Genomic DNA, 26546 nt, shown 5'->3' on the forward strand with positions numbered 1-26546 from the left:
TTTTCTGTTGATGTGAAGTAACCTGGGGTAAAAAGGTGGATTTTCCAGCCGTTGCCGTGGCCACCAGGTCTGTTAGACCAGCCCCAAATAACTCCTCCCCCTTATACGGCAATACTTCCATGTGCCGTTTGGAATCTGCGTCCCCTGACCACTGTCTGGTCCATAATGCTCTTCTGGCAGAGATGGACATTGCGCTTACTCTTGATGCCAGGGTACAAATATCCCTCTGCGCATCACGCATATATAGCAATGCATCCTTTAAATGTTCTATAGTTAACAGAATATTGTCCCTATCCAGGGTATCAATATTCTCAGTCAGGGAATCCGCCCATGCGACTCCAGCACTGCACATCCAGGCTGATGCGATTGCTGGTCGCAGTATAACACCAGTATGTGTGTATATACTTTTCAGGATATTTTCCAGCCTCCTATCAGCTGGTTCTTTGAGGGTGGCCGTATCAGGGGACGGTAACGCTACTTGTTTAGATAAACGTGTGAGCGCCTTATCTACCCTAGGGGGTGTTTCCCACCGTGCCCTAACCTCTGGCGGGAAAGGGTATAGTGCTAATAACTTATTAGAAATTAGCTGTTTTTTATCGGGGGAAACCCACGCTTTATCACACACCTCATTTATTTCCTCAGACTCAGGAAAAACTATTGGCAGTTTTTTCACACCCCACATAATACCCGCCTTTGAGGTATTTGTAGTGTCAGAAAGGTTCAATGCCTCTTTCATTGCCGTGATCATGTAACGTGTGGCCCTACTGGACATTACGTTTGTCTCGTCACCGTCGACACTAGATTCAGTATCTGTATCTGGATCCGTGTCGACCCACTGAGGTAGCGGCCGTTTTAGGGCCCCTGAGGGTGTCTGAGACGCCTGAACAGGCACTAATTGATTTGCCGGCTTTCTCATGTCGTCAACAGTTTTTTGTAAATTGCTGACATTATCACTTAATTGCTTAAACACAATCATCCAGTCAGGTGTCGACTCCCTAGGGGGTGACATCACTAACACAGGCAACTGCTCCGCCTCCACCTCATTTTCCTCCTCATACATGTCGACACACGCGTACCGACACACAGCACACACACCGGGAATGCTCTGATAGAGGACAGGACCCACTTAGCCCTTTGGAGAGACAGAGGGAGAGTCTGCCAGCACACACCCAGCGCTATATATATACAGGGATAACCTTATATAAGTGTTAATCCCTTATAGCTGCTGTTAATCTAGTTATTTGCTGCCAAAATGCCCCCCCTTCTCTTTTTTACCCTGAATCAGATGCAGTACTGCAGGGGAGAATCAGGGAGCCGTCCTTCCAGCGGAGCTGTGAGGGAATAATGGCGCCGTGTGCTGAGGAGATAGGCCCCGCCCCTTCACGACGTCCTTAACTCCCGCTTTTTTGTGTAAAATGGCAGGGGAAAAAATACATCCATATAGCCCTGGAGCTATATGTGATGTATTCCTTTTGCCAGCTAAGGTATATGTGTGTTATATTGCGTCTCAGGGCGCTCCCCCCCAGCGCCCTGCACCCTCAGTGACCGGAGTGTGAAGTGTGCTGAGAGCAATGGCGCACAGCTGCGGTGCTGTGCGCTACCTTAGTCTTGAAGACAGGATGTCTTCTGCCGCCGCTTTCACCGGACCTTCGTCTCTTCTGGCTCTGTAAGGGGGACGGCGGCGCGGCTCCGGTGACCCATCCAGGCTGAACCTGTGATCGTCCCTCTGGAGCTAACGTCCAGTAGCCTAAGAAGCCCAATCCACTCTGCACTCAGGTGAGTTCGCTTCTTCTCCCCTTAGTCCCACGATGCAGTGAGCCTGTTGCCAGCAGGACTCACTGAAAATAAAAAAACCTAACTAAACTTTTATTCTAAGCAGCTCTGGAGAGCTACCTAGTTTGCACCCTTCTCGGCCGGGCACAAAAATCTAACTGGCTTGGAGGAGGGTCATAGAGGGAGGAGCCAGTGCACACCACCTGATATCTCAAGCTTTTATTTTGTGCCCTGTCTCCAACGGAGCCGCTATTCCCCATGGTCCTTACGGAGTCCCAGCATCCACTTAGGACGTTAGAGAAATGTGATATAAAAATGAGAGTCAGAGTGATTTAGACCACACCCCCTGACGAAGTCCGGCAGTGACGAAACGCGTTGGGCGTGGCCGGGAAGGACAGCTCTGAGCGATCGGAGTTTGTTGCTGAGTCCATGAGCATACACGCTGAGGAGACCATTTGCTGATTGAGCGGCAGAGAACGATTCACCAGTTGCTATCCGGAGGCACTATGGATTTGTTCGTGAGCCGGCTGTTTTAAACTGAGATGTATGTGAGCTTTTATCATTGTATTAAATTACCTGTTATACCTGCTCATTGAGTGCGCCTTCACTCTTTTTTAGTGCACATTGGAACAGTACAGCTGTGGTTACGCTGTTTATTGAAGTGCCAGCACTTGCATCGATTGAATTGTGGACTAAAAATCAGGAGATTTAAGGACATTGATTGCACAACCATTCCTGCATTTATATATATATATATATATATATATTTATTTATTTTTGCCAAAAAAGAGGTTCATATGCTGCCCAGGGCGCCCCCCCCTGCGCCCTGCACCCTTACAGTGACTGCCGTGTGTGAGGTGTATGGAAGCAATGGCGCACAGCTTTACTGCTGTGCATTACCTCAGTGAAGATCATGAAGTCTTCTGCCGCCTCTGAAGTCTACTTTTCTTCTCATACTCACCCGGCTTCTATCTTCCGGCTCTGTGAGGAGGACGACGGCGAGGGTGAGACCTGCGTACCGATCCCTCTGGCGCTAATGGTGTCCAGTAGCCTAAGAATCAGAGCCTTGAAACTCACAGAAGTAGGTCTGCTTCTCTCCCCTCAGTCCCTCGATGCAGGGAGTCTGTTGCCAGCAGGCTCCCTGAAAATAAAAAACCTAACAAAATACTTTCTGACAGGAAACTCAGGAGAGCTCCCTGTAATGCACCCAGTCTCCTCTGGGCACAGTAGTAAACTGAGGTCTGGAGGAGGGGCACAGAGGGAGGAGCCAGTGCACACCCATACCTAAAGTCTTTCTTAAAGTGCCCATGTCTCCTGCGGAGCCCGTCTATCCCCATGGTCCTTACGGAGTCCCCAGCATCCTCTAGGACGTAAGAGAAATTAAAAATGATTTGGTTCTTTTTTACGCTGATTGCATAATATCAATGGTCAGGTGCGGTACCCCATCACTCTTGAATGATAACATTACCAGCTATGCATACATTACCATAGCTTAACAAGTCTGAGAGTGATGGACACTGTTGTTTATCCGGATAACCTACATATTATCTCCTGACAAAGATGAGTTATAAGTCCAGTGTGTGCATGTGTGTACTAGTGGAATTTCTATTACTAGATGTCTCTTGTAAATCTCAAATGACAACATCTAGTAATAAAAGCCTCAGGTATACTTTGTACTGCTAGCTATGATTCAAACAATTTGTGAATGGCAGAACTGCGTGACAGCAATTATATTATCTACAGCGTATTGTGTGAATTTCCACACATCACTGTTCACAGGGGGTGAGCACCACCTCTTCTGGCTTAGGGCCTAATTCAGACTGGATCGCTGCAGCGGCGGGATCGCAGTCGGAATTCCTATATGGAGTGCGTTCCACGCACTTGTCTCACCCCAGGAGTACAGTGAGATGCTAAAGGCATCTCTGACTGCGATCGCCTCTGCCTGATCGACAGGCAGAGGCGGTCGCTGGGTGGGAGGAGGCGTGCCAACGGCATCAGTACGCTGTTAGCGGGGCGCAGTCTGGACAACGCAGGCGTGTCCGACCATCGGAGGGGGGCGGGCCGCGGTGGCTGCGTGACGTCACACGTAGCCACTGCGACCCGGGTCGCAGCGGGTAGTTGCCTGCCAGCGCGTAGGAGCTGCGCTGGCAGGGAGCTATTCGCCAGGTGCAAAAGCATTACCGCCGTGCAATGCTTTTGCCCCTGGGTGGGGGGGAAAGGGGAAGGGTTTAACATGCAGGGCGGACAAGCCCTGTACTGGGCATCCCCCCGCATGTCAGAGTAAATGATCATAGATGTGCTAAATTTAGATCTGAATCACCCACTAGATGCAGGAACTCCAAGCACTCCTTGAGAATCTCCTTGAAATTGTGGAAGCACAAAAGGCCCATACACACTAGACGAGAAAATGGGATTTTGGTACTTACCAGGTAAATCCTCTTCTTTGAATCCATAGGGGGCACTGGAGTACTCTTGGGATATGGACGGTGTTAGCAAGGACAGGGCACTGAATATTCAAATTTCAGTAACTCTCCTCCCCTCCATACTCCCAGAATACCTCAGTGTTTTTTCCTGAGGCGAACAGGATAGAGAGGATGAACAATGGAGAATTACCTATAACATTATAACATAACGGACAACAATAAAGTTGACACATAACGTAACTGACAACTAACCAGTTGACACCATAACCGATAAATCTGTGAGAATGTGTTACCATAAGCTCCACTGAACTTACCACTACCAGGTAAAACTGCTCTGGGTGGGCGTCCAGTGCCACCTATGGATTCAAAGAAAAGGATTTACCTGGTAAGTACCAAAATCCTATTTTCTTTTTCATCCACTAGGGGTCACTGGAGTACTCTTGGGACGTACCAAAGCTTCCCGCGTGGGCGGCAGAGCTGTTTGGCACCTGTAACACTAGGCGGCCAAAGCTAGATGCTGATGCCGCAAACGTATGAAACTTGTTAAAAGCGCACAAACGTGTGCACTGAAGACCATGTAGCCGCACGGCAAAGCTGCGTCGTAGAAGCTCCACGACCAGCTGCCCATGAAGTTCCCACAGAATGTGTGGAATGAGCTGTTACTGATGTAGGCGGCTGTAACCTAGCATGAAGGTAAGCCTGACGTATGGTCAGTTTAATCCATCTGGATAAGGTCTGCTTAGAAGCTGGCCAACCCATCTTGGCAGCATCATAGAGAACAAACAACGTATCCGTCTTACGAACTGTAGACGTTCGGGATACATAAACGCGTAATGCGCGTACCACATCCAAAGTTCCAGAATCTTCTGTTAACACAGGAACTACTATTGGTTGATTGATGTGAAAAGATGACACTACCTTTGGTAAGAAAGCGGGATTCGTCTGAAGTTCCGCTCTGTCATCATGAAACACCAAATATGGTGGCTTGCATGACAAGGCACCCAAATCTGAAACACGCCTTGCTGAAGCTAAGGCTAGTAGAAAAATTGTTTTCCAAGTGAGAAACTTAATATCCACTTGTTGTAAGGGTTCAAAATATGAAGACTGTAAGAAATCTAAAACCAGATTCAAGTCCCATGGCGCTGTAGGTGGAATGAATGGAGGCTGTACTCTGAGGACACCTTGCAGAAAGGTGTGTACAGACGGCAATAGAGCCAATCGTCTTTGAAAGTAAATTGACAAAGCAGAAACCAGCACCTTTAGTGTAGATAAACGCAGTCCTCCATCTAACCCAGTCTATAGAAACAGCAAAAGACGGGATAACTTGAAAGATGATGTCGGAAACTTACGAGCTTCACACCAACCTATATAGGCACGCCAAATTCTGTAATAATGAGCTGCCGTAACTGGCTTCCTAGCTTGTAACATGGTTGGTATAACCAATTCTGGAATGCCCCTCTTCTTAAGAGGGCGGTCTCAACAGCCACCCAGTCAAACGCAGTCGCGCTAAAGCGGGGTAAAGAAACGGACCCTGTTGTAACAGGTCCGGACGTAGTGGGAGCGGGCAAGGATCGTCTGCGAGTAGTCCGCGTAGATCTGAGAACCAAGCTCTCCGAGGCCAATGAGGCGCCACTAGTATGACTGTGGCGGACTCTCTTTTGATCCGTTTTAGCAACAGAGGGAGCAGCGGAAACGGTGGAAACAGATACACGAGGCTGTACGGCCACGCGATTGTGAGAGCATCCACCGCCACTGCCTTTGGATCTCGCGTTCTGGACACATACTGGGGCGTGTGGTGATTGTGGCAAGATGCCATCAGGTCCACTTGAGGGTAACCCCACCTCTGGACCAACATGTGAAACACTTCTGGATTTAATGCCCATTCTCCTGGATGAAAATCCCGACGGCTGAGATAATCCGCCTCCCAGTTGTCCACTCCCGGAATGAACACTGCCGACAATATCACTTGGTGATGCTCGGGCCAATTGAGGATTCAAGCTACTTCCCGCATGGCCATGCGGCTTCTCGTTCTTCCTTGTTTGTTGATGTACGCGACCGCTGTCACGTTGTCTGCCTACACTTGGACAACCTGAGACCGAAGCATGTGCACTGCTTGTCGTAGCGCATTGTAAATTGCCCGGAGTTCTAGGACATTTATAGACAGCAATCTTTCGTGATCCGCCCAGAGACCCTGGAGCTGACAATTTTGAACTACAGCTCCTCTGAGACTTGCGTCCGTCTTTAGAATTAACCATTTCCAGATGCCGAACCGTCTCCCTGCTGTTAGTGTACTTTGAGCCACCAGAGTAGAGAGACTCTGGCTCGTGGAGACAACCTCACCCTCTGGTGAATCTGCAGATGCGAGCCCGACCACTGTGCGAGCACTTCTAGTTGAAAAGGACGCGAGTGAAATCTTCCGAACTGATGCACTTCGAAAGCCGCCACCATTGTGCCGAACAGGCGAATGCACAACTGTACCGAGACAGTGCGAGGCTTGAGCACTAATTGTACCAGATGACTTTCTGTTCTGGTAGGTAAATTCTTTGATCTACCATATCGAGAATCATCCCTAGGAATTGAAATCGTTGAGACGGAAGCAGATGTGATTTCTTGAAGTTAACCATCCAACCGTGCCGACCTAGTACATTGTACGTTAGCAACGCATGTTGGAGGAGCATCCGTTGAGACGGAGCTTTGATGAGCAGAACGTCCAAGTACGGAACTATTATCACTCCCAGGGATCTGAGATGAGCTATCATCAGAGACATCACTTTGGTGAATACCCGAGGCGCTGACGAGAGGCCAAACGGTAGAACGTGAAACTGATAAGGGTTCTGCCGTATCGCAAACTGCAAGAACCTCTAATGAGGTGGCCAAATCGGAATGTGTAAGTACGCATCCTTGAGATCCAGCGCAATCATGAATTCCTGTGGCTCTAAACCTGCAATTACTGACCGCAGAGATTCCATCTTGAATCTGTAGTAAGTGATGTACTGATTGAGGCCCTTTAAGTTCAATATTGGCCTGACCGAGCCATCCGGCTGTGGTACCACAAACAGACTGGAAAAATAGTAACCCTGACCTTGTCGGTGTACAGGGACCTGAATCAAAACAGCTGAATCCAGCAGAGACTGAATGGCAATTTGCAGAACCGCCCTCTTGTCGTCCGACACAGGCAGTCCTGTCTTGCGCAGAGGCGGTAGACAGTCGAACTCTATATTGTAACCTTTTAACACTAAATTGCGTATCCACCCATCAGTGGAAGTTCGGAACCACGCCAAATGGAACATCTGAAGGCGTGCTCCCACAACTGGAGATCCGAGAAGGGCTGGGAGCCCGTCATGCCACTGGCTTGTGGGTGACCTTAGCGTCCTGATTACAGGTGTTGGTTTGTTGAAAACCACGTCCTCGACCTCGTCTACCAGGCGTGGCTGTTCTTCTACCACGGCCTCGAAAGGGATGAGGTCTAAAGGATTTGAAGGCCGGGCCAGAGTAGTTCCGTCTAGGTACCGTTGGAGGCAATGGTAGGAAAACAGACTTCCCTCCCATGTCCTCAGAAACCCATTTGTCCAATGCAGGACCAAACAACTTCTCGCCACCGTAAGGAAACGCCTCTATACCTCTCTTAACCTCTGCCTCCGCTTGCCAAGACCGCAGTCAGAGTGCTCGTCGTGCCGTAACTAGCGACGAGGAAATGCAAGAAGTGAGCTGACAGATGTCAGTAGAAGCTGTACCTAGATACTCAGCAGCGTCACAGATGTGATCTGTGAGAAGTATAAGGTGATCGTCATGTAGACCAGACTTGTGTTTCGGTATCCATACCATTAGCGCCTTAGTTACCCAAATGGCAATCAAACCAGGTGTAAGCAACACTCCTGCTGCTGTATACATGGACTTTAGCATAGCTTCTAGTTTACGCTCTGACGGGTCTTAAAGCGTAGTAGCAGTTGTTACTGGAATGTTAATATTTTTAGTAAGTTTAGACACAGACGAATCCACCATTGGCATGTAGATGTTACAAACTGTGGAAATGGGTAACTAGACTTAAATCTGCGAGGTATAGAAAAACGGTTATCTGGTTTCTTCCGTGTTTCTACTAACATCTTATTAAGAGATTCCGAAACCGGAAAACACACCGGAGCTCTGTTTCGTGTAGTAAATACTACCCCATCAGGCACTAGAGTTTCTTCAGTCTCGGTAAACTTCAGAGACTGACGCACTGCCCTGGTGAAATTAACACTGCCCGGCTGTTAATATCCCCACTATCTTGCGCAGTGAGGTTTTGCTGGCGCCTTACCTATTATGTAACCAGACAAATTCCACGACTCAGTAAAATTCTGTATATGGCTGAAGAGCAGGGCACGAGTGAAAATTCCTACTAACACCCCTGCGCCATCTGGTGGAGAGTGTTGTAGGACAGGAAAGTTCTAGAAAAGAAACAGGAAGCATTGTTAAAAATGGCCTCCAGCCATGTGCGTATAGTCCGTTACATAGAGCATACTACATATTGCATTTCAATGTTATAAAACGTGCCCTTATGCATATATAACACAATACAGCCTTCTTTAGCAAAAGCAGTCTATTGCTGCTGCTGTGGGCACAAACTCTCCCCCCCCCCCCCCCGCAGTTGCGCTGCATGGAATAGGGACAGTGAAACTCCTGTCTGTCCAGCATGAGCCCAGTGACTACGAGGACTGTTTTTAGGGACAGACCGCGGCAGCACTGAGCTGTCCGCGGTCTGAGTGAGCAGAGCCGCCGGCAACTTCCCCCCCCAGCATGCCCTTCTGAGTGACTAAGCTGGCGCCGTGACAGGGACAGACTGCGGCAGCAGTGAACGCTGTTCGCGGTCTGTGCAGAGCATCAGGGAGCGCTGACAACAGCGCTTGGAGCGGTCCTGCAGCGCATCCCTCTGAGCGGCGGCCGGGCGACCTCCCCCTCACAGACGGACCGCGGCAGCAAGCACTGTCTGCGGTCAGTCTCCCCTCTCTCCTCCCACGGCAGACGGAGCCCCGCCAGCCGCCGTTCTCGGCCCGGAGCTCTGAAGCGGGAGGGAGGGGTAGAGCAGCGGCACAGGGAGCCGAGCGGTGGGGTAACCACTACCCAGCCCCGGACTGCTAGGCGGGGAGCGGACATCAGCGGTGGCGGCGAGCGGAGAGCGGGGGGGCGGGTGGCAACGTGTTTGGAGCGGCCCTGTCTAATAGTCCCCAACACGGCGGGGCAGCAGCGTGACTGACCGCCCCGTTCAGAAATACCTTTTTGTCGGCTTCTCCAGCAAGACGTTCTGCAGCACTGCTGAAGTTATGTGCTCATGGGCTCTGACGGGGCTTCTCGATCAAGTGCCGTCCAGTCCCTTCTGCAGCCTCAGCTGAAGGTAGCTGAGCATCTTGTGGCTGTGAGGGGGCTCCTTTGTGAGGCCCGACACGCCAAGAGCTGCACGCAGCAGCTTCTGTAATCCTGGACCCATAGCTTTTGTATAAGCTGGGAAAGGATTGTAATAGAAAAAAAGTATAAAAAATAAAAATAAAACAATCTAAAAGTAGAATATGTGGAGGAGCTCCACACTGTGCTCCTATCCATGTGAGCACCGAAAAAACACTGAGGTATTCTGGGAGTATGGAGGGGAGGGGAGGAGAGTTACTGAAATTTGAATATTCAGTGCCCTGTCCTTGCTAACACCGTCCATATCCCAAGAGTACTCCAGTTACCCCTAGTGGATGAAAAAGAAAGATATCGCTCAGAAGGGCCAATCTGAGCGACAGATTTTACAATTTAGTGTAGTGTGTACACTCAATGTTGTTAATGGTGTGCTCTCCCGCGCATCATTAATGACCCCCTCCCTTGTCTGAACATGTACAAATGAGGGAGGTCCTCGTTAACGACAGCCATGCTGTAGATGCAGCATCTGCATCATTCCCCCTGCCGCCGCACCCTTCCCCCAGTGGGTATGCACTTGCCGATGTCGGGTCCCCGCCAATACCGGCATTGGCGGGGGTTGTTTAGTGTGTATGGGGCTTAACTGTAAATCAGGAGATCTGGTGACGTACTTTAATATGATTATATTTTCTCTGATATTTAGTCTCATGGATGGAAACAACATGACACATATTGATGACTGCCTTTGATTTCGGAGATGTTACGTAATGTGCTAATGCAATAACTGCATCCAATCAATGACAGGTGTGTCTGCTCACCAACACAGGTACATCCACTCAATGACAGGTGTGCCTGCTCCCTTACACTGGTACACTCACTCAATGACAGGTTTGCCTGCTCCCTTAGGCTAGGGTCACACATACCAGCCAAGCGGGTCCCATTCAGCGGGACCCGCTTGGCAGGAAGGAGACTGCACACATGCGGCAGTCCCACCGCTGCAGGATCCACATACATTTCAACGTACGTGTGTTCACAGTGCGGCTTCAATTGAAATCCTGTGTGTCACTGGCCGGATCCTGTTCTGCAGCATCCCGCAGAACATGATCCGTGTGCACACAAAACCCCCCTCCCGGCCAAGCGGGCTATTTGTGGCCCTAGCCTAACACAGGTACATCCGCTCAATGACATGTGTGCCTGCTACCTAACACAGGTACATCCGCTCAATGACAGGTGTGCCTGCTCCCTAACACAGGTACATCCACTCAATGACAGGTGTGCCTGCTCCCTAACACAGGTACATCCGCTCAATGACAGGTGTGCCTGCTCCCTAACACAGGTACATCCGCTCAATGACAGGTGTGCCTGCTCCCTAACACAGGTACATCCACTCAATGACAGGTGTGCCTGCTCCCTAACACAGGTACATCCACTCAATGACAGGTGTGCCTCCTTATGCAGGTAGAAGCACAGCATATACACATATAGATAGGCTTACCATACTATCCTTGTGTGGCTGGCTGACTTCAAGCCTGCAATTTATCTATCCCTATGTGGCTGGCTGACTTCAAGCCTGCAATTTATCTGGTTGTAATCAGCCACAGAACCTGTGTAATCCATGAGTGTCCCAATTTAAAGGGATGGTATGGTAAGCTTACACCATATAGAGAAAATAGACACTCCAATGCCCAATGCTTCATCAAGGGTGCCAGGATATAGTAGATGCAGTGGAAGATATGGAATACGGGTCTCTAAATTGTGATTCAAACCCCAGTGTGTTTATTTACAGCATATGAAATAACAGCAATGGTTTCGGGAGACCAGTACTGCAGAAAGGGCATTGGGCTGCCTGAAACGTCACTGCATATTTTCAAATGCTTTAAATAAACACTTTGGTGTTTGAATCACAATTTGGAGAGCCGTTTTCCCTATCTTAAGCTCTCGCTTTTATAAAAATGTCTATTATTATCTGGTCTCATTTGATCAGTTTTCTCCCCAACGGTTAAACCCAATGGATAATGCTGGCGCTATATATGTCAATATTAATAAATACACAAATAAGAGGGGACGTGGCTTGGCAGCCATTGAATGCACAAAGGCTTTGAAAGAGCTCCTGCTAATTTAGCCTAACAGACCCCTTTCCAGTGGATCTATCCCCCCATCTTGCATCCATAAACACCCTCCTTGGTGCCTGGAAGCATCCCCTGTCACGGGAACCGGGTTCGCGGAGCCGGGGGGTCTCCTACCCCTCTGCAGGTTGCGGCCTGTTCCCTGCCTGGAAGCCGGGGACTCAATTTTCCCTCCTACCCTGCTGGAGCCGCCTCGGTGGAACTGGACACTCCTCCCACCTCGGATACCCCCTCCGCAGCTTACCGCTACTTTAAATACGGGGAGACAGTCCTCTGCAGCGGCTCGGCTGCTATACAGCGTTGCCTCCCTCTGCCCGCACGGCCGTGCTCGGCGGCCGCGGCTCCGACCTCCGGGTGCATCACGTGTTGCTGCTGCGGCGCCCGGCGGACGGCTCTGAGACCTTCCCTGGCCCCTGAACAAGGCCCTCCTATTCCTGGGGTACGCAGTGGTGCGGGGGACACTGCCTGCAGCAGTCTCCCTCACCGGAATATATTCTGGGCGGCCATCTTCCCCCTGAACTTGGAGGACGCTGCTGCAGCCTGGAGCCGAGAGCTGCTGACCGGGTGAGACCCCTCCATTGCCCCTACTGCTGCAATTATCCATTGTATTTCTATACTCCACCGTTTGTGGGGGGGCTATTGGAGGGCTATTTGCTATCATTGAGGTGGGTGCTGTTTCCGTGCAATTACTATTTCTTGCTGATTCTTCTCCCATTGCACAGAGGATTTGCTCTATGAAGTATATGTACTGGGTTGGAGCTCCCCCTAGTGGCTCTCCCAGATACACAAGCTTATTTCTGTAACTCTGCTGCATTTACACCTGCCTGACAGATTTTGCAAATTGTCTCGGGACGTCTTTTGTGAGTCGGTAGCACGGATGTCCTGCATCCGCCCACTCCTTCTTGGGGATGCGGAATATGATACCCAATGTGTGCTTGATGCCCTATTAGCTGAAGTTTGATTAATGGCGTGCTAGTGCCATTCCACTGGGAGTCATCATGCTGTAGGCACTTCACAGCGTACTGAGCAGTACCATTGCATTTAGTCTCTCTATCACATGAACACGCTCAATTATCTGTCCTCCCCTCAGCATGGTCAGATCCGGGAAGAAGAAAGGTAATACTACGCAACCGGGGGAGACCGTGACCCAGCCGGGAATGAGATCATTCCTACAATCTACTCCCGCTACGCCTTCCGGAGATCTCTCCCCCTCAAGCCCCTCTTCCTGCCATCCTACCTCCCCTTTAGGGATGGAACAACCTACCCCAAGCGCTCATGGCGATGCCGCTCTCCAGGACATCTTGAAGTTCATGAAAACGCTTCCAACTAAGCAGGATCTCCAGGATACCATGCGTAGAGAGTTGGCATCTATTAAACATGATATATCGCAACTTTCTGATAGGGTGACCGTTCTGGAGGACCATCGTGATTCTGCGAATGCTTTTCTGGGGTCCCTTACAGATGTTATCAAGGCTCAATCAGATGAAATCCGGTCGCTGAGGTCCCGTGTGTTGGATTTGGACAATAGAGGTAGGAGAAACAATGTCCGGGTGAGAGGAATCCCCGAGGATGTCCCCCAGACGGGCTTAGTAGATGCTCTAACGAAAATATTCAACGCAGTTCTGGGTAAAGACTCGGACAACATCATAACCTTTGACAGAGCTCACCGTGCCCTGAAACCGAGAGGACTCCCCGCCGACCGACCTCGGGACGTCATATGTCGATTGCATTACTACTCTCAGAAGGAGGAAATTATGAATAAAGTGCGTCGCCTAGATGGCCTGGACTTTAATGGTGACCCAATCTCCATCTTCCAGGATCTTTCCTGGCATACGCTTCAACAAAGGAAGACCCTCCGCCCCCTCACGGAGGAACTCCGCAAACGACAACTGAAATACCGATGGGGTTTTCCTTTCAACCTCCAGGTCTCCTTTTCTGGAAATATCCACGCCCTACATACTCCTTCCGACCTTCCCACTTTCTGCTCCGGTCTCGGTCTCCCACCCATAAAGATTCCTGATTGGGACTTCATCTTTCCCGACCTGCATCCGCCACAACCTGCCGGGAGTGGAGCGTCATGGCACGTTGCACGTAGTTCTCAGAAGAAAACCTCGAAAACCCTCTCCGTTTGCCAGGACTCTTCCGCTACCTGAAGACATCTTTCTTTATTGCCCTGGAAACTGGATTTTCTCTTATTATGCAGGAGGGTTGAGCGCTCCAGAGGTGGCATGCCGGGTGAGTTACATCCAATGCCGCCCCGCGCTTCTGCTGCTCCGTCTCACACTCTTCTCCCCGGTTTCACCTTTACATTTGGAGATTAGTATAGAGACTATGCTTTTAGACAGTTAATTGTTACTGCCGGTAAATGTATAATGTTTACAAAAGATATGGTGCCTGTAGGGGTGACTCCCTTGCCCCAGTCCCGCACACGGCCGCTGTGCCCTATGGGGATGCTTGTATATATACTTACCTGCTCTCCCATTGCGGGTGATTCTTTGTTCATGATGTTTCTATTTTCTGTGACTTGCTTTCTTTTCTATCTTTCTCTCCTGAACTGTTTTTTTATTTTCTTTGGTGACCTGTCCGAGTGTTTTGCTATCCTGTGTTGTGATATGATTTGATGGCTACCCCGGGTATACTTAAATTCACCTCAATTAACGCCAAAGGTCTTAACATCCCCGAGAAACGGTCCCAATTTTTTCGGACGCTGCGATCAGATGGAGATGTGGCTCTGATTCAGGAGACACACTTTAAGATCTCTGCTCGCAGGCCCTCTTTGGTGAATCATAGATTCCCCCTTGCTTTCTACTCCAACAATCCTGAGAGTAAATCAAAAGGGGTCGCTATACTTTTCTCTAAAGCTCTCCAAGTAACCGATGTCTCTGTCCATAAATTAGTTCCAGGGAGATTGCTGGTGGTCCAATGCACTATATTTTCTCAGGCGTACACTCTCATAGCCCTCTATGCTCCAAACCAGGGTCAACTGTCCTTTTTTCGGTACCAACTTCCCAGACTTGAAGCTCTTATGACGGGTATTGTAGTTTTGGGTGGTGACTTAAACTGGTCCATGGACCCCTCCATGGATACCTCCCCACCAGCCCCTAAATTCTCTGAAAAAAAACACAGGCAAGTTAGGAAGGTCTTCCACGAATTTCAACTAGACTAACACATCCCGCTGACAGAGACTTTTCATTCTTCTCACACCCACATCAGGTTTACTCACGCCTAGACTATTTGTTTTTGAGCCATAAACACCTTCCCTTAATAATGGACGCCTCTATTGGCTCCATTACTTGGTCAGATCATGCCCCAGTATTCCAGTCTCTTTCAGCCCCCTCCCGAACCCCTGGTCCTTGGACCTGGAGACTTAATGAATCCCTTCTATATGATGAGTATTGCAAGTCAGAATTAGATAAGGCGCTATCTGATTTTCTCTCACGTCCTAGTGGATGCTGGGAACTCCGTAAGGACCATGGGGAATAGACTGGCTCCGCAGGAGACTGGGCACTCTAAAATAAAGATTAGGTACTATCTGGTGTGCACTGGCTCCTCCCTCTATGCCCCTCCTCCAGACCTCAGTTAGAATCTGTGCCCGGCCAGAGCTGGGTGTTCCTAGTGGGCTCTCCTGAGCTTGCTAGAAAAGAAAGTATTTGTTAGGTTTTTTATTTTCAGTGAGATCTGCTGGCAACAGACTCACTGCTACGTGGGACTGAGGGGAGAGAAGCAAACCTACCTGCTTGCAGCTAGCTTGTGCTTCTTAGGCTACTGGACACCATTAGCTCCAGAGGGTTCGAACACAGGGCCTGACCTCGATCGTCCGTTCCCTGAGCCGCGCCGCCGTCCCCCTTGCAGAGCCAGAAGACAGAAGAGAAGCGATGAAATCGGCGGCAGAAGACTCCTGTCTTCATTAAGGTAGCGCACAGCACCGCAGTTGTGCGCCATTGCTCCCACAGCACACCACACACTCCGGTCACTGTAGGGTGCAGGGCGCTGGGGGGGAGGGCGCCCTGGGCAGCAATAAAAATACCTTTGGCATAAAAATACACATAATACAGTCTGTGACTATATATGTGTAAAACCCCCGCCATTTTTAGTCAGAAACAGGACAGAAGCCCGCCGCTGAGGGGGTGGGGCCTTTTTCCTCAGCACACCAGCGCCATTTTCTCTTCACAGCTGCGCTGGAAGGAAGCTCCCCAGGCTCTCCCCTGCAGTATCCTGGTACACAAAGGGTGAAAAGAGAGGGGGGGGGGGGGGGGGGCACATAAATCTAGGCGCAAAAATTGTATATACAGCAGCTACTGGGTAAACACTGAGTTGTAGTGTAATCCCTGGGTTATATAGCGCTGGGGTGTGTGCTGGCATACTCTCTCTCTGTCTCTCCAAAGGGCCTTGTGGGGGAACTGTCCTCAAATAAGCACCCCCTGTGTGTGTGGTGTGTCGGTACGCGTGTGTCGACATGTCTGAGGTAAAAGGCTCCTCTAAGGAGGTGAAAGAGCGGATGTGTGTGTGAGAGGGTGTCTCCGTCGACAACGCCGACACCTGTTTGGATATGTGTAAGTGCTAAGGTGAATTTATTGCACAAATGGTTAGGGAACAGACAGGAAATTTACCCATGTCTGTCCCTATGTCACAGAGACCTTCAGAGTCTCACAATGCTCACTATCCAAAATAACAAACACTGGTATCGACACGGAGTTTAACTCCACTGTCGACTACGATAATGCAAAGTTACAGCCAAGATGGCTAGAAGGTATTCAATATATGATTATTGAAATAAAAGATGATTTGCATATTACTGATGACTCATCTGTCCCTGACACGAGAGTACACATGTTTAAGGGGAAGAATGCTGAGGTAAATTTCCCTCCTCTCATGAGGAAAAAGAGCGGGAATCTCCAGACAAGAGACGGCAGCTTCCCACAAGAGAATTCTCAGGCTGTATCCTTTCCCCACTAGGGCCAGGATGTGTTGAGAATCTTCCCCTAGGGTGTCCTGTTTGCACAGACGGTAGCACTTGCTATTCTCAGGGATCCTGCAGATAGCGTGCACATTCTAGTATACTACCCAGACCGGCGATTGTGTTGGCATGGGTTTATAGCGCTGTGGCAGCGTGGACAGGTACCTTATCAGCAGAGATTGAGACCCTAGTAAATATATTAAAGATGCTGTCTTAAGTGATAGATATATAGTTATAAAGCATGCCCAAAGAGACATGAGTATACTGGGTCCTAGAGTCAAAGCTATGTCGATCTCTGCTTGACGTGTCCTGTAGAATATGCATTGGACAGATGATGCCGACTTAAGAGGCATATGGAAGGCTGAGGATTGTGTGGAGAAGGGTTCTCGGGCCTGGTCTCCACAGCTATAGCTGGTAATTCTGCTAGTTTGCCTTATATTCCTGCACAGCCTAAGAAAGCACGACATTATTAAATGCAGCCATTCGAATAAAGAAACAAGAAAGTCTGAGGTGTGTCCTTTCTTGTCAGAGCCGGGATCAACACAGCTAGTTCCCAGGAACAGAAGTCCTCCCCGGCCCCTACAAAAATCCACCTATGCCGCTGGGGCTCCACAGGCAGAGCTAGGCCCGGTGGGGACACGCCTTCGTAAGTTCAGCCACAAGTGGGTTCACTCCCTGTTAGGTCCCTGGGCAATAGATATTGTGTCTCAGTGGTACAAGCTGGACTGTGAGAAGATGCCCCCTCACCGACAGCCCTGCGGGCTTCCCCCCAATAGAGGGAGCCAGTGTTAACTGCAATTCACAAATTGTATCTTTAACAGGTGGTAGTCAAGGGTCCCCTCCTTCAACAAGAGGGTGTTATTATTCGACCATGTTGTAATCCCGAAACCAGACGGTTCGGTCAGACCCATATTGAATTAAAAATCCCTGAACATAAACCTGAGAAGGTTCAAGTTCAAGATGGAATCGCTAAGAGCGGTCAGGGCAAGCCTAAAAAGAGGGAGACTTTATCGTAAATCGGGTCATAAGGGATGCATACCTTCATGTCCCCATTTATCCACCTCATTAGGCGTACCTCAGAATTGCGGTACGGGATTGTCATAACCAAGGTAATGGCGGATATGATTGTGCTCCTGCGGAAGCAAGGTGTCACTATTATCACGTACTTGGACGATCTCCTCATACAAGCGAGATCAAGAGAGCAGTTGCTGAAAAGCGTATCACTTTCTCTGGAAGTGTAACGGCAACACGGCTGGATTCTATATATTCCAAAGTCGCAGTTGGTTCCTACAGCTCATCTGCCTCTCCTAGGCACGATCCTAGACACAGACCAGAAAAGGGTTTATCTCCAGATAGAGAGAGCTCAGGAGCTCATGACACTGGTCAGGAATCTATTAAAACCAAAACAGGTGTCAGTGCATCACTGCACTCGAGTCCTGGGAAGGATGGTGGCATCATACGAGGCCATCCCCTTAGGCAGGTTCCGTGCGAGGACCTTCCAATGGGACTTACTGGACAAGTGGTCCGGATCACCTCTTCAGATGCATCGGTTAATCACCCTATCCCCCAGGGCCAGGGTGTCTCTCCTGTGGTGGCTGCAGAGTGCTCACCTTCTCGAGGGCTGCAGATTCGGCATTCAGGACTGGATCCTGGTGACCACGGATGCAAGCCTCCGAGGGTGGGGGGCAGTTACACAGAGAAGAAATTTCCAATGTCTGTGGTCAAGTCAACAGACTTGCCTCCACATCAATATCCTGGAACTAAGGGCCATATACAACGCCCTAAGTCAAGCGGAGATCCTGCTTCGCGACCAACCGGTTCTGATCCAGTCAGACCGCAGGGGTTCATGTAAACCGCCAAGGCGGCACAAGGAGCAGGGTGGCGAGAGTAGAAGCCACCAGAATTCTTCGCTGGGCGGAGAATCAAGTAAGCGCACTGTCAGCAGTGTTCATTCCGGGAGTGGACAACTGGGAAGCAGACTTCCTCAGCAGGCACGACCTCCACCCGGGAAAGTGGGGACTTCATCAGGAAGTCTTCACGCAGTTTGCAAATTGATGGGAACTGCCTCAGGTGGACTAGATGGCGTCCCACCTCAATAAAAAGCTAAAAAAGGTTTGGTCGCACTAGTAACACCGTGGGTGTTCCAGTCGGTCTATGTATTCCCTCCTCTTCCTCTCATACCCAAGGGCTGAGAATTGTAATAAAAGGAGGAATGAGAACAATATTCTTTGCTCCGAATTGGCTAAGAAGGACTCGGTACCCGGAGCTGCAAGAAATGCTCTCAGAGGACTCAGGGATTCTGCCTCTCAGACAGGACATGTTGCAACAGGGGCCCTGTCTGTTCCAAGACTTACTGCGGCTGCATTTGACGGCATGGCGGTTGAACGCCGGATCATAGCGGAAAAGGGCATGCCGGATGCAGTTATTCCTACGCTGATAAGGGCTAGGAAAGACGTGACAGCAAGACTTTTTCACTGTATATAGCGAAAATAGGTTGCTTGGTGTGAGGCCGGGAAGGCCCTACAGAGGAATTCCAGCGGGGTCGATTCCTGCACTTCCTACAGTCAGGAGTGACTATGGGCCTAAAATTAGGATCCATAAAGGTCAAGATTTCGGCCCTATCCATTTTCTCTCAAAAAGAACTGGCTTCACTGCCTGAAGTTCAGACGTTGTTCCGGGGGTGCTGCATATTCAGCCTCCTTTTGGGCCACCGGTGGCACCTTGGGATCTTAACGTTGTGTTGGATTTCCTGAAATGCCACTGGTTTGAGCCACTTAAGACCGTGGAGCTAAAATATCTCACGTGGAAAGTGGTCATGCTATTGGCCTTAGCTTCGGCTAGGCGTGTGTCAGAATTGGCGGTTTTGTCATGTAAAAGCCCTTATCTGATCTTCCATATGGACAGGGCAGAATTGAGGACTCGTCCCCAATTTCTCCCTAGGGTGGTATCATCGTTTCATTTGAACCAGCCTATTGTGGTGCCTGCGGCTACTAGGGACTTGGAGGATTCCAAGTTGCTGGACGTAGTGCGGGCTTTGAAAATGTATGTTTCCGGAACGGCGGGAGTCAGAAAGTCTGACTCGCTGTTTATTCTGTATGCAGCCAACAAGGTTGGCGCTCCTGCTTCGAAGCAGACTATTGCTCGCTGGATCTATAGCACGATTCAGCTGGTTCACTCTGCGGCTGGATTGCCGCATCCAAAATGGTGAAAGCCCATTCCACAAGGAAGGTGGGCTCTTCTTGGGCGGCTGCCCGAGGGGTCTCGGCTTTACAGCTTTGCCGAGCTGCTACTTGGTCGGGGTCAAACAAGTTTGCTAAGTTCTACAAGTTTGATACCCTGGCTGAGGAGGACCTTGAGTTTGCTCATGCGGTGCTGCAGAGTCATCCGCACTCTCCCGCCCGTTTGGGAGCTTTGGTATAATCCCCATGGTCCTTACGGAGTTCTCAGCATCCACTAGGACGTCAGAGAAAATAAGAATTTACTCACCGGTAATTCTATTTCTCGTAATCCGTAGTGGATGCTGGGCGCCCGTCCCAAGTGCGGACTCTCTGCAATACATGTATATAGTTATTGCTTAACTAAAGGGTTATTGTTATGAGCCATCCGTTAAATGAGGCTCAGTTGTTGTTCATACTGTTAACTGGGTATGGTTATCACAAGTTGTACAGTGTGATTGGTGTAGCTGGTATGAGTCTTACCCTGGATTCCAAATCCTTTCCTTGTTGTGTCAGCTCTTCCGGGCACAGTTTCCCTAACTGAGGTCTGGAGGAGGGGCATAGAGGGAGGAGCCAGTGCACACCAGATAGTACCTAATCTTTCTTTTAGAGTGCCCAGTCTCCTGCGGAGCCCGTCTATTCCCCATGGTCCTTACGGAGTTCCCAGCATCCACTACGGACTACGAGAAATAGAATTACCGGTGTGTAAATTCTTATTATTTTGCCATTAATGATACAGGGGATGTATCCAAACTTATGGTCTGGGAGGCCCACAAATGTGTTATACGGGGTAAATTAATTCAATTAGGCTCCTTTGTGAAGAAAAATAGACTGGCCTTAATCACCACACTACTACATAAAATTCATTCCTTAGAGGCCCGCCACAAATCCTCCCTGTCTCCCTCCGATTTGGTGGAGCTGTCCGAAGCCCGGACATACCTCCGGACAACCCTTAACAATAAAACCCAAGCCTCTTTGCGTAAATGTAACAGCAAATACTATAAGTGGGGTAATAAGCCGGGGCGCCTGCTGGCACAGGCACTTAGGTCCCAGAGATTGGCCTCTTTTATCCCCTCAATGAAAAACATTGCGGGCTCCGTATGCTTTAAGACACCAGAGATAGCAACGTGCTTTAAAAATTATTATAAAACTTTATACAACCTAGGTGACCCTTCTCCGACCTATGACCCCCTTTCTAATATGTTGAGATCCAGGAAATACTTAGCTAAAGTGGCTTTCCCTCAGTTGTCGATCTCCGTTCGTGACTCTCTGGAAGCACCTTTCACCTTAGCTGAGGTGGAACACGTTATTTCCATCACGCCCCTACGTAAAAGCCCGGGCCCGGACGGTTTTACCGCCACCTATTATAAGACATTTAAGGAGACTCTTACCCCCAGATTATTACAGGCCTTTAACTCCATATCCGCTGAAACTCACTTCTCACGTCAGTCCCTGGAGGCCCACATTACTGTGATCCCTAAACAGGGGAAGGACCCCTCAGTGTGCTCCAGTTACAGACCCATTTCTTTGCTCAATGTGGACCTTAAACTTTTTGCGAAATTGATGGCTCTTAGATTGAACGATTTTCTCCCATCCCTCATTCACAGCGACCAGGTGGGCTTTGCCCCTGGCCGTGAGGCAAAAGACAATACGACAAAAATCCTCAACCTTATACATCTGGCCTCTAACAGCAGGACACCTACTGTGTTGCTGTCTACTGACGCCGAAAAGGCCTTCAACAGAGTAAATTGGGACTTCATGAGGGCGGTGCTGGAGCACATTGGGTTGGGTCCACGGGCCCTCCACAGAATACTTTCACTTTATACGCAGCCATCGGCCAGAGTGCGGGTTAATGGGACCCTTTCTGACAACTTCTTTATAAGTAATGGAACGAGACAGGGCTGCCCCTTGTTCCCCTTGATTTTCGTTCTTTGTATTGAAGCTCTGGCCAGGGCTATTAGAGCGAATGACGGTATTAAGGGGCTTCAAGTCGGTGACATAGAATATAAACTTGCTCTATTTGCAGATGACCCGCTGGCGGCTGTCACACAACCTGCCCACTCACTTCCTCACCTAATGTGTGAGTTAGACATTTTCAGTTCACTCTCCGGTTTTAAAGTCAACACATCTAAATCCTATGCCCTTCATATCTCAACCCCTCAAAATATCTTAACTGTCTTGAAAGCCACTTTCCCATTTATATGGCGAGACTCCCACATTACATACCTGGGAGTCCAACTTTCCAGCGACTCATCACGTTTGGTGTCCCTGAACTTCCACCCCATTCTCCAGGCCATTAGAAATGATTATTGCGGATGGCAACACCATAATCTTTCGTAGCTAGGCAGAATCAATGTTGTAAAGATGAACACACTACCCAAATTGCTCTATCTCCTCCAGACCTTACCGATTCGAGTCCCGGACTCCTGGTTCCAGACTGTAAGATCCTTGATCCAACAATTTATTTGGCGCCATAAGAGGCCCAGAATTGGTAGATCTGTTCTGACTCGCCCGCCTAAAAAAGGTGGATTTCAACTCCCAGATATTAAAACCTATTACCATGCAATCCTCTTAAACAGGGTCTTGGACTGGACCAGGAGTCGGGAGGTCAAACAATGGGTGGTCTTGGAAGGCCTATGTGTTCAGATGTACCCTGAAATCTTTCCTTGGCTCCCGACTTTACCCAAACTCCTGCACCCTCACCCGACTGTTTCTCCTACGCTATCCTTTTGGAAAGGGATAAGACGACATTCGTACATCACCTCGGTCTTTGGCCCCCTTACCTCCTTTTTGAGCAACCCGACGTTCCCACCTGGCCTCTCTCTGGGATACTACCAAAACTGGGCGCTGGAGGGACTTTTTAGGGTAGGTCACCTAGTTCACCCGTCCGGGATTAAGCAATTCTCGGAGATTCAAGCAAAATGGGAGATCCCGCAGGCGGACTTCTGGAAGTTCTTACAGGTTCGACACTTTCTATACACGGACAATATATACCGTCGGGCGTCCCGGGAGCTGACGGCATTTGAAAAAATGTGTGTTGCGCCCCTAAACCCCTTACATACTGTGTCCACCCTGTATAAGCTCCTAGGTGCGTCTGATTCCCTGACCCCTCCTCTTTTCACCCAGAAATGGGAGAGGGATTTGAACATCTCTCTCTCGGACAGGGATTGGGACGCTATTTTTCTTAAAGCCCATAAAAGTTCCATATGCATACAGGTCAGAGAAACTCAATATAAGATTCTGATGAGATGGTACAGACACCCTACCCTCCTCCACGCCATTTCCTAATCTATCTCTCCTGCCTGCTGGAGATGTCATGGAGACCTAGGCTCTCTGTTGCATATCTGGTGGACCTGTCCCCTTATTAAAACTTTCTGGGGGGTTGTAATTTCCATTTCCGGTGATATCCTACATGTCCCTGTTCCATCTGACCCGGCCTATTGGTTATTGAATCATTCCAAGACCCCACTCTCTACCTATAAGTCCTCACTACTAAGACACCTTGGCAATGCTGCACGGGCAGTAATTCCCACTCTGTGGAGGTCCTCTAGTCCTCCCACACAGTACACCTGGTTTACTCGATTAGACTATTACATGAATATGGAAGATATATTACGGAGTACTGGGGATAGACGGTCGGAGTTTATTGCTACGTGGTTGCCTTGGATAGAATATAAGACCTCTGAGTCGTACAAGACCTATATCTCTTCTATGAATTGAGATGGGGGGTGGGAGCCTATTTGCTGTATGTTATTTGACATCTGCCCCGGGCCAACAGGTTTGAACCTTTCGGTTCATTTCGCATATTCTTCCCTTCTCTTCTCTGCATTCTCGGCTCGGTCACCTTTTCTCCCTATTATTTTCTTTTTCTCGTTCTGTATCTGTGTTCTTTAATGTTTCTTATCTTAAATAAAAAATGTTAGTGCAGACTTTGGATATATTGAACACACGGCTGCTATCTTGTTTATGTTTCTGTACGACACTGTATTATGCCGCTGACTGATGTTCGTATGTGTTTACATGTTGGTACAAGTCTGTATTCTTTACAATAAAAACAGATTATACAAAAAAAATACACAAATAAATATATTGAAAAAAAACTTTCTTATATAAGATTTTAGTATAAATAAAAGTATTTTATATAAAGAATCAGCTGAGAATCTCTGCCATTACTTAGCGCTACGTAGCGAATGGGAAAAAAAACAACAACAGTGCAGCGCTTTTGAAGAATCTCAATCTGCTCGTTAGTCTGATCCATATGAAATCCTGCTGATCATTATCCACATTACAGACAGCTAGTAAATCCGACAGTGGAGTCTAATCTGTTTACAGATGCCACCAGGAAAACCAAAGCCTTACCATGAATGATTAGTCAGCGTTAAAGTTGTCATGTAAGTCAATTTACGTGCTACTTAAGAGGCTGTTTTTGATTGTAAATCTCATAAGTTCTTGTGTGTACATTTGGTTACGGTTTTGTACTTTTACGTACTATCTATTCTCCTGTAACAGTGCGACATTACTGTACAACAATAAGCCTCTTATGTCTGCATGGCAATATAAATCCATTTAATGATTTAGGTTGCACCTGTGTGGCAGAGAGGAAATCTGGTCATTAACGGCCTGATTCAGAATTGCACGGCAGTTGGCCTCATAGCACTCCTGAAAATGTATTTGTAAATTTACCTGCATTCAGAGTTGGCCTAGCTGCTCCAATCCATATGCCTATCAAATTATAATAAATAAAAATTATCGTTTGCGTTATAGGATTTAAAGCTGCTCCGTTTAGTTTAAAATATATATATTGGTTAATGAAGGGTGCGCTAAGTATGAAATTAATGTAGTATTGAGCTAATACCTTTGGGGGGGAAAAATGGGGTAATAGTAATGTTTTACAGACTTTTTATGTTTATTTTAGAGGAGTCCGTGTTGACATTGCCAGGGTTCCTATAAAGCCGGCACACATGCAAGGTGATTCTGGATACTGAAACTAACTATCCCTGGAACAGTGTATGCCGAGACTGAAACCGGAGCCCTGTGCTAGTAACGTCAGAAGCAAATCACTGACGAACACCAGCATGGCTGAATGTTGCAGGAGAACCAGTCGAAGAAGGAGCAGAGACCGACAAAAAAACCAAGGCAAGTAGTGTTAAGGATAGATAAAGAGTAAAGGAATTACTGAGTGCGCAATGGAGCTGCTGGGAAAAAAACACTTTCCTTGAAGGTTCCCTCTCCGTTCACCGCAAGTGCGCCAATTGAGAAAAATGGAAAGCGAACTTATCCTGCTGTTGTCACAATTCAATCAGTTCTCATGCACTGTCTTTGGCAGTTTTGACATGGAACAAATGAATAGCAATATATAGTGAAGTACAGTTTAATAAGACACACATATACATTTCTAAAAACCAAATGACAATTCACATATAATAATTCATTAAACTGTTAACAACATATCCCAATGGACAGGAGTTCACTGTGACGAGGATTGGGGATTTCCGGGATCCCCTTCAACAAAAACCTGTATGCTGGTTAAGAACCGTTTGGCCACAGTTGTCACAAAGTTTGGTAACTATCCATTGCACCTCCGTTTCTGGGACTCCTGTCCATTGGGATAGGCTGTTAACAGTTTTTATGAATTATTATATGTGAATTGTCATTTGGATTTTTAGAAATGTATATGTGTGTCTTATTAAACTGTACTTCACTATATTTCTCTATTCATTGGTTCCACGTCAAACTACCAAAGACGCATGAGAACTGATTAAATTGTGACAACAGCTACGAGCGCAGGATAAGTTCGTTTTCCATTTTTCTCATTAAGTAGTGTTAAGGATAGTTAGTTTCATTACCCTTGCCAGTACTCTAGCAATGTAAAAACGGACTCCTCTAAAATAAACATAAAAAGGGCTATAAAATATTACTTTAACCCTCGTTTCATACTTAGCGCTTCCTTCATTAACCAATTTTTTGCCTATAAAAGTAAAGGACCCTACACACTGGGCAATTGGGCGATTTGGACAATGAACGATATGACCAATAAACGATTTTTCAGTAACAATTTTTTGCACACACACTGAACGATTTGTATGAATGATTTGACACTGCAAACATCTATATCGTCCAAATTGGCTTACAATGATAAATGATGAAAGACCAACAATGAACGACTGCGAGGACGCGCATCATTCATCATTGGTGCCTCCACACTGAACGATATATTGTTTATTTTTTTACCAATATCTTTCTAAAATGTCATCCAGTGTGTAGGACCCTTAACTGTCATCACTAATCAGTGCAAACTTTCGCCAGCACTATACCTGGTGCAAGAGATTAGCCTGAAATCTAAAATGGATATCTATTTTCACTGAACTCTGAATATCCCGCAATTATGTCTGAACACCCTCATTAGTGTGAATGCCCAGTTGTCGATCAGTTATACCCCTCTGCCACTGGGGGTGGTGAGGGAGAACAACTCAGTTAGCATTGCGAGGATGTAGAAATAACACCCAGCACTTAGCCGAAGAGATGCCGTATACCACGTCTCATGTATCAGTCACGGTAAGTTGTATCTCCTGGGTTCTGTACCAGGTTCGACGCTGTTAATTGAACAGCACCGGGCACTTAACCTGAAAGCTACATCCATGCAATGCTAACTGAAGTTCCCCCAAGGAATTCAAATGTC

At 48.2% G+C, this 26546-nt stretch overlaps 1 protein-coding gene across 2 annotated transcripts in view; it reads right to left on the reverse strand.

Moving 5' to 3' along the window:
* LIPE (lipase E, hormone sensitive type) overlaps positions 1 to 26546 on the reverse strand; it is a 142109-nt gene that overhangs the window by 108200 nt on the left and 7363 nt on the right. Inside the window, exon 1 of one of the 2 annotated variants that reach the window (XM_063942522.1) lies at positions 24551 to 24569. The exons of the other annotated variant lie outside the window; for it this stretch is intronic. The gene's annotated coding sequence lies outside the window, so the exon portion shown is untranslated. Of the gene's footprint in view, positions 1 to 24550; positions 24570 to 26546 lie in introns of those variants that run through there. 2 annotated transcript variants of the gene reach the window in all.

Source organism: Pseudophryne corroboree, chromosome 10 (genome assembly GCF_028390025.1).
Source record: "Pseudophryne corroboree isolate aPseCor3 chromosome 10, aPseCor3.hap2, whole genome shotgun sequence".
NCBI classification, from domain to species: Eukaryota; Metazoa; Chordata; class Amphibia; order Anura; family Myobatrachidae; genus Pseudophryne; species Pseudophryne corroboree.